General features: G+C 38.3%; 1 long non-coding RNA gene and 2 pseudogenes across 1 annotated transcript; 1 reads left to right on the top strand and 2 right to left on the bottom strand.

Annotated features, from left to right (window-relative positions):
- Positions 1 to 588: 588 nt before the first annotated feature.
- LOC106337486 lies at positions 589 to 1,782 on the bottom strand. Its single transcript, XR_001269029.1, has 2 exons — positions 1,633 to 1,782; positions 589 to 1,512 (listed from the first exon to the last, which is right to left on the bottom strand). It is a non-coding gene; the product is annotated as an uncharacterized LOC106337486 (long non-coding RNA).
- Positions 1,783 to 2,430: 648 nt separating this feature from the next.
- On the top strand, positions 2,431 to 4,172 carry LOC106338242 (annotated as a pseudogene).
- A 320-nt stretch (positions 4,173 to 4,492) lies between these two features.
- LOC106338241 overlaps positions 4,493 to 10,192 on the bottom strand; it is a 19,829-nt pseudogene continuing 14,129 nt past the window's right edge.

The raw sequence follows: 10,192 nt of genomic DNA, 5'->3' as shown, positions 1-10,192 counted from the left end.
CAGCCTTTCATTCAAAAACCAAGCACATACGAGTCCAGTATCACTTCGTTCGTGAGAAAGTGGAAGAAGGCACGGTGGATATGCAGAAGATTCATACAAAAGAAAATGTAGCAGATTTTATGACGAAAGCAGTCACTACTGACAAGTTTATCTGGTGTCAATCCTCTTGTGGCCTGAAGGAGACGTAAGCAACATGGAATGACAAGGTAGAAAGAATGGTGTGAAGATCCGATTGATCCTCAATCAAATCTTCAAGTGGGAGATTGTAAGTCAAATAACACGTTTTTCATAATGGACGGTGATGGACGGTGAAGTTGGACGGTGAAGGAGGTGATTTTGTCAATAATTATGGCTTTCACATGTCCAAACGTCTTCTATAAAAGGAGAGCTAAGCTGAAGAGGAAAGACATCCCAAAATCAAAATCACAAAGAGAAGTGAAGAAGAAGAAGAACGTGAGAGAGAGAGAGAGAGAGAGAGAGAGAGAAAGAAAAAAAATTACTTGGGATCGGGTTGAGAGAAAATTATTTAGAGAGTTTGGGTATTTTCTCCTATTATAACGAGAAAATTATTAATCGATTTCTCCGTTATAATTGAGAGTTTGTAACTCCTATTATTTTTCTCGTAATAAATTCTTCTACCTTGTCCGTGGTTTTTACCTTTTGGAATTTTCCACGTTAAATCCGGTGTTCCATTTATTACACTATTTCTCAAATTATTAGCTGCGACCCTGTTCTATCTGGTCCAGTTTTACAACACTCCGTTGAAGGTGGCATCTTTAGAGTCTTTTTTACTCTCTTGGCACCTCCGGATCTGTTGAGAGCTTCGACCTTGAACTCCTTTTTTTTTTTGAGAGAGCTAGTTGGAAACTTGAGATGGCTTGAACAGAGTGTGCGGAAGCTAGAAGAGGATATAATAACCAATGAGAACCGACGGAAGCTAGAAGACGCGCTCTATGCAGCCGGCTCAACCATTTCTCCTTAACCTTGTTCATAATTCCTCCAGCACCACGCTGTTCTGAAGCTGAGATCATCAGGTTTAGCAACTTAGGTTCAATCTCTCCACCGTTCACCTTCACAATCTTATCTGTAGAACCCGTTGAAGGTGTCCAGAACAAAGGCTAGAGCTAATATCATCAACATCATCAAAACCTATTCCGTTACTTAACTCCTCAACATCTACTTCCTTCACAACGACAAGAGCTAAACTCGTCTTCAGATTTCAAACTCCTCAAAACCGTTGTGGTTGCTGCTTCACTGACAGAGGTTGAGAAACAATCCACATTGTCTGATTTAGGTGGTTCCTCCTCTACATTGACTCCCATCCAGTGCAAGAACTTCTCTCGACGCTCCTCGGCGTTTCGTTTCCTGGACTTTTGATCCAAACATCGTAGGCGGAGATGGACGGTGGAGATGATGCGTCGTACGCGATTGCAGTGGAACAGGACGCGATGTATTCTTCGTCTTCGATTAGGGATTCCATGTCTCCTTGGTCTGGATTGTTCTCAAACCTGCCTGGAGAGAAAAAACCGAGAAAGTTTTTAAATTTTCCTAGAAAATAAACAGAAGAAGAAGAAGAGAACATAGTAAGATAATCTATGAAAATTAAAAGTTAAGAAGCAAGTGAGAACTCACCATAGACGACCTCTATATATAGGAGGTTCGAGAAGGCGTTACAGGAAGAGGAAGCGTTCTGTCGGCTGCGAACTTGGGTTCAAAGAGATCGAGTGAGGAAATGGTATCGCCTGGAGAGGTATCGCTTTCAGCGACAAAAGATCGGGAAGAAAAAAATGAAACCCTAACAATAACCGGCCATACACGAAGCCACAAAAGGAAAAAAAAAAAAATAAAGCCCTTTGAAAATTGTACACAGATCACATATCAAAGCCCATCCGGTTAAAAAAAAAAAACAAATTAAGGCGTGAGATCCACACACTTTGCTGATGTGTCGCCTCAAGAAAGAGAAAACTGTCTCATTATATTATAAATTTCAATGACTTAAACCTAATTATTATATTAATTTAGTCATTTGGACGTTTAGTTTTCTTCTTCTCATTTCCAGTCTTTCTGGTAGTGAAGGTAATAAATATTGTATTTTGTTAAATAATTAATTTAAGCTTTCTTCTTCTACCAAGTATGAATATAGTATTATATTTTTATAAAAAGCAAAAGATCTTAAAGCTAGTTTTTATTTTTGGCTTGTTCCTTCGATCTTTAGATTATTTTACCCTGAAATTGTTATGTTTCATAGTTTCAAATGATAAAATACCAAATTTCTACATATAGGATACCATTTACACAAAAAACAGAAGGATTGCTCAACATACAAATTCCGTAACTATTAGACATAGAGAATTGAATATTGTCTGTTATATTATATACTTGGTTTGATATTATATTTTGTTTTTATTTATGCAGGTACCATCAGACAAAATGGAACGATATTTGAATTTGAACAAAAGAAAAGCTCCACCATCTGGTATCAACTTGGATGATTTTCCGTGGGATCCAACTAAGCGGAAAAACATTCTAGACTGCCCTTATAATCAAAGAGATGAAGTACGGCGCAAGTATTTGACTAGAGGACCTTGTCAACCTAGTGGTCATACTTTTCAACAAAAATCAATAGGAGGTGTATTACGACGCTTTGATCCACATTGGTTTGAGCAGTACCCTGATTGGTTAGAGTATAGTCTGGAACAAGAGAAGGCTTTTTGTTTGTTTTGTTACTTGTTCAGAGTTCAATCTGGAAAACAAGGCGGAAGTGATACTTTTGTATCAACAGGGTTTTCTAGTTGGAATAAGGCTGATAGTTTCAGCAAGCATGTGGGAGATCATACTAGTTTTCACAACGATGCTAAAAATAAATGTGAAGACTTGATGATGGGGCCAGCAATATAAAAGGAGAATTCAATGGTTTAAGATCTTTGATTTTGAGAGAAAGTAGATCTGCATATTATGTTCATTGTTTTGCTCATCAACTTCAGTTGGTTGTTGTGGCTGTTGCAAAGAAGCATTTTGAAGTTGGAGAATTTTTCGATATGGTTCATGTTCTGTTGAATGTGGTTGGGACTTCTTGTAAAAGAAAAGTTATGCTCACTGAAAGTAATCGCAAGAGAATGGAAGAAGAGATTAGTAAGGGTAAAATGAAGACTGGAACTGGGCTGAATCAAGACCTTTCTCTTAAAAGACCTGGATATACTCGTTGGGGTTCACATTACAAGACTCGTCTTGTTGTGATGTTTCCATGTATTATTGAAGTTCTTGAACATATTCAGATAGAAGGCACAGACAGCACCAAAAGACAACAAGCATATGGTCTCCTCAAATATTTTCAGACATTTGGTTTTGTCTTTCATCTACACTTGATGCTTGTTGTTTTGGGACTCACTAATAATTTGTCAAAGGCTCTACAGAAAAGGGACCAAGAGATCTTGAATGCAGTTTCATTGGTTGAATCTACTAAGTGACAATTACAGAAGCTTAGAGATGAAGGATAGGATGATTTTGTGGCTGAAGTTTATTCTTTTAGTGAGAATAATAATATTGAAGTGCCTAATATGGAAGAAGACTTTGTTGACTCAAGAAAACCAAGGAGTAAAAATTGGCATCACAAACTTGCATCATTATAAGGTGGAGTGTCTTTACACTATTATAGATTTGCAGCTTCAAGAGTTCAATGATCGATTTGATTCTGAACTACTAATCTGTATGGCATTCTTAAGTCCGATAGATTCTTTTGTTCAGTTTGACAAGTCATTGTTGGTGAGACTAGCTGAGCTTTATCCAGATGATTTTACTTGTGTGGAGCGAAGATCTCTTGAGCAACAGCTTGACATCTACCTTGATAATGTGAAAAAGATGAAAGATTTTTTAATCTAGAGAGTATTGGTGATCTTGCTCGTGTATTGGTGGAGACAAGGAAACATCTTTCTCATCCTTTGGTTTATCGTCTTTTGAAGCTATGTTTGATTCTTTCTATTGCAACTGCAAGTGTTGAAAGGTGCTTCTCCGCCATGAACAATGTGAAGGCGGCCTCGCGTAACAGTATTGGTGATGAATTTTTAAGTGATTGTCTAGTTTGTTTTATTGAAAAGCAAATTCTTGATACAGTGACGAACAAAACAATCATAAAAAGCTTTCAAAATATGAGTGAGCGTAGAGTACATCTTTGAAATTGAATGTACGGTGATATTTTTATTATTCAATAGTTAATGTTCTTTAAGCAAAGTTATATTATGACCCCCGTCAACATTTTATCTGCCTCCGCCACTGTGTATATGGTTGATGTTTTTTAGAGAGATTGTAACAAGGAAAATGCACGATTAATAAAATATGTTAATTAATTTGGTCTGGTTCAGTTTTTGGTTGATGTTTTTTTTCGTTCCTCCTACAACAAATGAGTGGAGATTTTATATTGGACGATGGTGGAGAGATTTGAGTTCCTTGCAAACGATAAGCAAATATTGTTTTTCATTTTCTTGTTGGCATTACAAAAAACGCCTGCTTCTCATACAACCGTAACAAGACGAGTTAGTAAAATAGCTTCAAGACTCATTTACTTCCCACACTTCTTGTCTCTCTAACTATTCTACCCATGACCAACCCTTTGTGCATCTTTTTCAGTTACCAGAAAAAAGACAACACATTTAGGTGGGAAAAAACCTGTACACGGATGTGGCTACTACCCAAAAAATACAAGCATACATCAAACCTATATCGATTCACCCACTTCCAACAAACCAAAAAAGATATAACCTTGAGCTTTACTCCTCCATATTGTCCTCAGGTTTACTTCCGTCAGCAACACTCGTTCCAGGTACCATCTTTCTCAACATTGATGTTCCATGAAAGACCATCACCGAGTACTCTTTTCTGCATTCTTTCACCTAGAACACACACAGTTGTGTATAAGTGATATTGGGGAGGGTTACATATGTGTATTGACTTTTGTTTTACTCAGATATACCTCCTCTTCCATCATCTTGGTGAAACCAAATTTGTCAGTCCATATGGATTTGGCTTCATCTGCTGCTGGCAGCACCAGTTGTTTCACATTTAGGGATCCAAGCAGCCTCTCGATGCAATCAAACAGGCACTGAAAGTAACCCTACAGCCAAGAAACAGAACATAAGCTCCCCAAACAAAAAAGGGAAAAAAATGTGACATGGATGCATCAAAGTTTTACTTAGGCGTGTATGAAATGTGACACTAAAAGCGGATCGGTTCTTCGTAATTCTATAGGGAATAGGAAAATCTCTAAAATAAAACAAAAAAATGAAGGTTCATTAACATCAAAGCTAATTACCTGCCCTTGATAATCTCTAGTGGTAGCAACCAGAGGGAGTTCCGCAAGTTCAGACCCTAAAACCCTAAAGATTCCCACGGAAACAATCACTTCACTACACAAGCGAGAGACAAAACAAACACACAAATTAACAAGATGAAATAGGTAGGCTTCACAGAATAATATAGACTGGAAAGAAGAAGAATATTAACTCCACAGTCAACATGGTGCAGTACATGCCACTGAAATCATGGCCTTTTGCTTTCTTTCTGTTTCACACACCCACAGTGGTTTCATCAGCTAATGCACTAAAGAGATATTACATTACAACCATTTGCACTTACCCATACACCATGGCTGGAACGAGATCTCCCCTGGTCCCAGATTCACAGATGGGATCAAACCGCTCCTGAAGCAGACCATGGACAAAAAAGAGTTAAATCTTTCATACAAAAATAGAAGGGAACAAAGTGCAGAGGAGTTTGAATTGTAGCCGGAGAGTTACATGAAGAATCAAAAGTGCCTTCTTAAGAAACTCTTTTGTATCATCCGAAGAGGCCAACTTTCCACTAATGATCCTACATCTTATGTTTGGAGTGGTATTGTCATCTGGACAGCTTTCTTCATTAGGTTTTTGCTTCTTCCGTATAAAATTCAGGAAATTGTTACTAAGCTTCTCTTCTCCTTGAACTATCAGATCGCCTAATGAAGTGTTGATCTTTTTGCACCCAAGGGAACAAAACCATTTATCTTTATGTAGCTCCTGTTAAAGCATAAACAAGGATGTAAGAGATTAATAGTGAGGTATCATCCAAGAGGAAATAATAAGAGAGGAAAAGAGCCAAAGAAGTTGAGCACCTTGAGATCAGTAATGTTATGGTCTTTCAAACAGCCAACATGGAACACCTTTTCACACTGACGAGAAAACATAGAGACAGAATATGGTGAAAACCAAATGCAGAATTAAGAGGGAGAGATCGCAATATAACAATGACCAACAAAACACCTGATCACAGAGTATCACAGTGCGAGAATTGAAGCCCAACCTGCAAAAACTATTGCCTCTGCAAGAGAAAGGAAATTAAGAAAGGTCAAGATCAGAAGAAAATGGTTTCAACTAGAAGAAAGCAACCATTGTATACGCATCTCTGAACCACACATATTCAAGTAACTTTAAATTAAGAAACATGATATAAAAGCTATCCAAATACGACCTCATTAAACTACCGCATTACAATTTCAATAAGGTCGTCAGGAAATCATGTAACTCATTAAGGGGACACAAGAAAGGCAACTGTAGTATACATGACATAATAGAAAATATCGATATTCACCTGCAAAACACGCATACACTTGGGAGCTCACTCACAAAAGAGCTGACAATTCAAATGCATCTTGTGGCTATCTGAGCAATTTCATCAACTCCACGAACTCTACCAGCTGCAACGGCGTTAAGATTGCTGTCTACGAACTTCTCCCTCTCAATCATATTCACACAATATTTGCAGGACCACCTCTCACTCGGAAGGCTTGATAAACCAGCACATACTAGATAAAACCGAAACAGAAAAGTAGGCTCCATCAAGTTAACGCTCCAAAAAGATAGCAATAGAAGAACTCCAACAAATAAATTGAAAATTGCAAAAAAAAAGGAACCTATATGATATGATCTTGGACAGGTATCACAACACAAGAGTTCACCCCCGTCCTGGAAGATACGGCAAATGTCATCATTTTCACGGATGGAAAACTTCTGGTCCATTGATAGCGCTACTGATAGTTCATGAAGAGATACGCCATTGGTTGTATAAATGTGCTGAAACCTGAACATCAATAAAAGAACAACTAGTTATTTCAACACCTTTTTCAGTAAAATTACACAATCAATTATCTCAGGGATCCAGGCTTGTACTACTTACTACATAGTTCAATGTACCAAGGTTTAATGTATAATTTTATAACGTATGTGTATAGGTGTGTATGTTCTTTGTCTATACAGAATGCAACCATAGAGAAGAAAGAATGGTTCTTGTTTTCAGGTTTCCGAAGTAGTTTCACTCTAACAATCCTCAGTCTCTTGTATTTCTAGCAAATTATTATATAAAGTTACTATACTGTAATTATAACAGGAAAATGGGAAAAAAAAACAAGGAGTGCAACTGGCACAAACACATTACTACTAGAGTATAGATATGGAAATAGCTACAAGGAACTTACGGCTTCCGACGACTTGCACAGCCAGCATGGGCCTCAAACGCTGAAGGACTGACCTGGTCTCATAAAAAAATATAAAGGCTGACTCAGAACACTTCATGCCAGGAAAGAACATTTGACAACATTAAAGAGAGCTTACCACTTTGTTGCAACAAGAACAATGTATCCCAAATCCCTTCTTGTAGCCGACAAGCATTTTCTGCATAATGAACGAAATGGTTGGAGTAGATAAAGTTACATTAACGAGCTGAAGAAAGGCCATTTGCCATGCAGATCTAACCTTTCCAGCAACAAAATAACCCACTTTGGTCCCATCTGGCAGTATATCATCCTCAAAAACAAGTTTGTGCAGCCGCAAATCCCTTTCAAAATGACAAACGATAGACTGAGAACTAAAACAAGTATGACAGACAGCTAGGGAAGACGACAATCTAGAACTCGACCACAGATAGATCGGATAAGTGCTGTCACACTTATAACCACACTACTCACTTTCTGGTTAGTTTCTTTTGGCTGCTGCTTTTGATGGAGCTGGATTTAAACTCATTCGGAATAGTCCCAGAAGGCTCAGGTGACCTGTAGAAACCCAAGATAAATTTAAGCCAATATAGTAAGGTTCGAAAATATGATGTAACCGATATATATATATATATATATATATATATCTTAGTCAAATAACGAAATGCAATAAATACTACAAGAAAGCAGAACCATCACATAGTTGGCGCTATACATATAACAACAGTACTCACTTTTGGGTTGGGTTTTCACGCCTGTATGTTCATATTACTTTCGTATGATTGAGCTGTAAAGAAAAAGTCGTTGCAAGAAAATAAAGAAAGATGATACATACCCCCTACGAACGCCAGTTGCTTTAGAAAGACTGATAGGGAGTTCTGGTTCCTTTCTCTCCAAACACGCTTTGCAAAAAAATAATGACTTCGTTTCACAAGGCTCAACCAATGGACCTGCAAACAATCAGATGTAACCAGTCTGAATTCTTTGAATTCAAGAGTGAGAGAAAGTGAAAACAGTCTTTATAACAATCAGCAACCTTGGCAACTGAAACACAGGCTAGATTTCTTTAAATCTGGTCCAACTACCGCGCGAAGTTTTTCTTCTAGCGTATCAAAGGGAGTTTCCTTGCAAGCATTCATGACATCACGAAGCGTGAATCCAGACTCCAGTAAGATATATTCAGGTGACCGCTTATTTGTGCTAGAAGCATGATGCTCGTACACAGCCGGGCTAACCACCTGTGGAAATGAAAATAAAAAAGTTACAACAAGGACCAATTACAAGATCTTTAAGAACAGTAAGTGAGTCACTGACTTGAGTTCCTTTGCAGGCACCACGAAAGCACAAAATGCCAGATCCTTTTATTACTCCTTTAAGCCCTCTAGCCCCTGCCTCTCTCATCTACGATGGTGATATCCACATCAGCACAGAATGCCAGATCTTTTTATTACTCATTTACAAGAACAGGAACAAAAAAAAAAGCCATAAATATACCTTTGCACATCGAAGATAGTATACAGTTAGCCCCTCAAGTATTCTAGAATCGAAAAGCTCTTTCAGCTTTGCTGGGAAACTCCTTATAAATTTTCTGGGCCTCCCACGTTTGTTTGGGGTTGTAACCAACAGATTTTGAAAATCATCCATGTCAACATCATTGGCATGCACATCTACCTTGCCCAAGTCTGAAGATCCGGTGTTACTTTCCAAATCAGGACTATCTTGTTTGACTAATGACCTAGTTAACCTCCTCAAAGGCCTATCTACTGTGTCATTCACTGCCTTCTTAACACCACATCGTCTAAGACCACTCGTCTGCGATAACCCAATTGGATCCACACAATTTTGCTCATGAGGCTCTTCCTCCCTCCTCCCACATGCCACTAAAGTACCCGCATCAACACAACATTCTTCACTAACTTTAGCATATTTCTCTGTATTTCTATGATCAAATTTGCTACCTTCAGCAACACAAGTATCTTCAGCTTCCCTTTCTGCATTTAGATGATCTTCACCAGAACCATTAGCCTCAGATTTGCTACCTTCAGCAGCACAACTATCTTTAGCTTCCCTTTCCGGATTCATACGATCTTCATCAACATCAACATTAGCCTTAGAATTGATACACTCCGACTTAAACATGGATCGGGTCAACCTCCTACCAGGATTTTCATAACTAAGACCACTCTTCAACTTAACAAGGCAAGATCTTGAAGTAAGTTTTGCCAGCTCACTAAAACTAGCAGGACACGCCAGAACAAACTCTCTCTCAATCACAATCGAATATTTGCTCCGTTAGTGAGACGGGACTGTACGAATATAAACTCCCAGGATACAACCATGGCAGACGAATCACTCCTCACTCGTGATCGCCCTATCGAACTATAAACTCTACGAAACACTCTCGTATTTAAGACTTACGCTACGGGATTTTCGCTGTTGGTTTGATGTGTCAAAAAATTAGCCAAATGAGAAGAGAGACGAGTTGTATTTAAAGAGATGGACGAGGAGCGACTTCCCGTAACTGTTGCATAACGTGCGCTCGTTAGTGGGGATTTGGCAAAGATCTCGGGAAGTTCAAGTTACGAACTTATTCCCCAAGACTCGCTATCTCTCTCTTTCTTATCTCGTTTAAATATCTCGAGAGGATAAACATCATGACGTTTTTATTTTCTAGAC

Source organism: Brassica oleracea, chromosome C4 (assembly GCF_000695525.1).
Source record: "Brassica oleracea var. oleracea cultivar TO1000 chromosome C4, BOL, whole genome shotgun sequence".
Lineage (NCBI taxonomy): Eukaryota > Viridiplantae > Streptophyta > Magnoliopsida > Brassicales > Brassicaceae > Brassica > Brassica oleracea.
The sequence above is the reverse complement of the archived record's forward strand: the minus strand, read 5'-3'. Positions and strand labels throughout refer to the sequence as shown.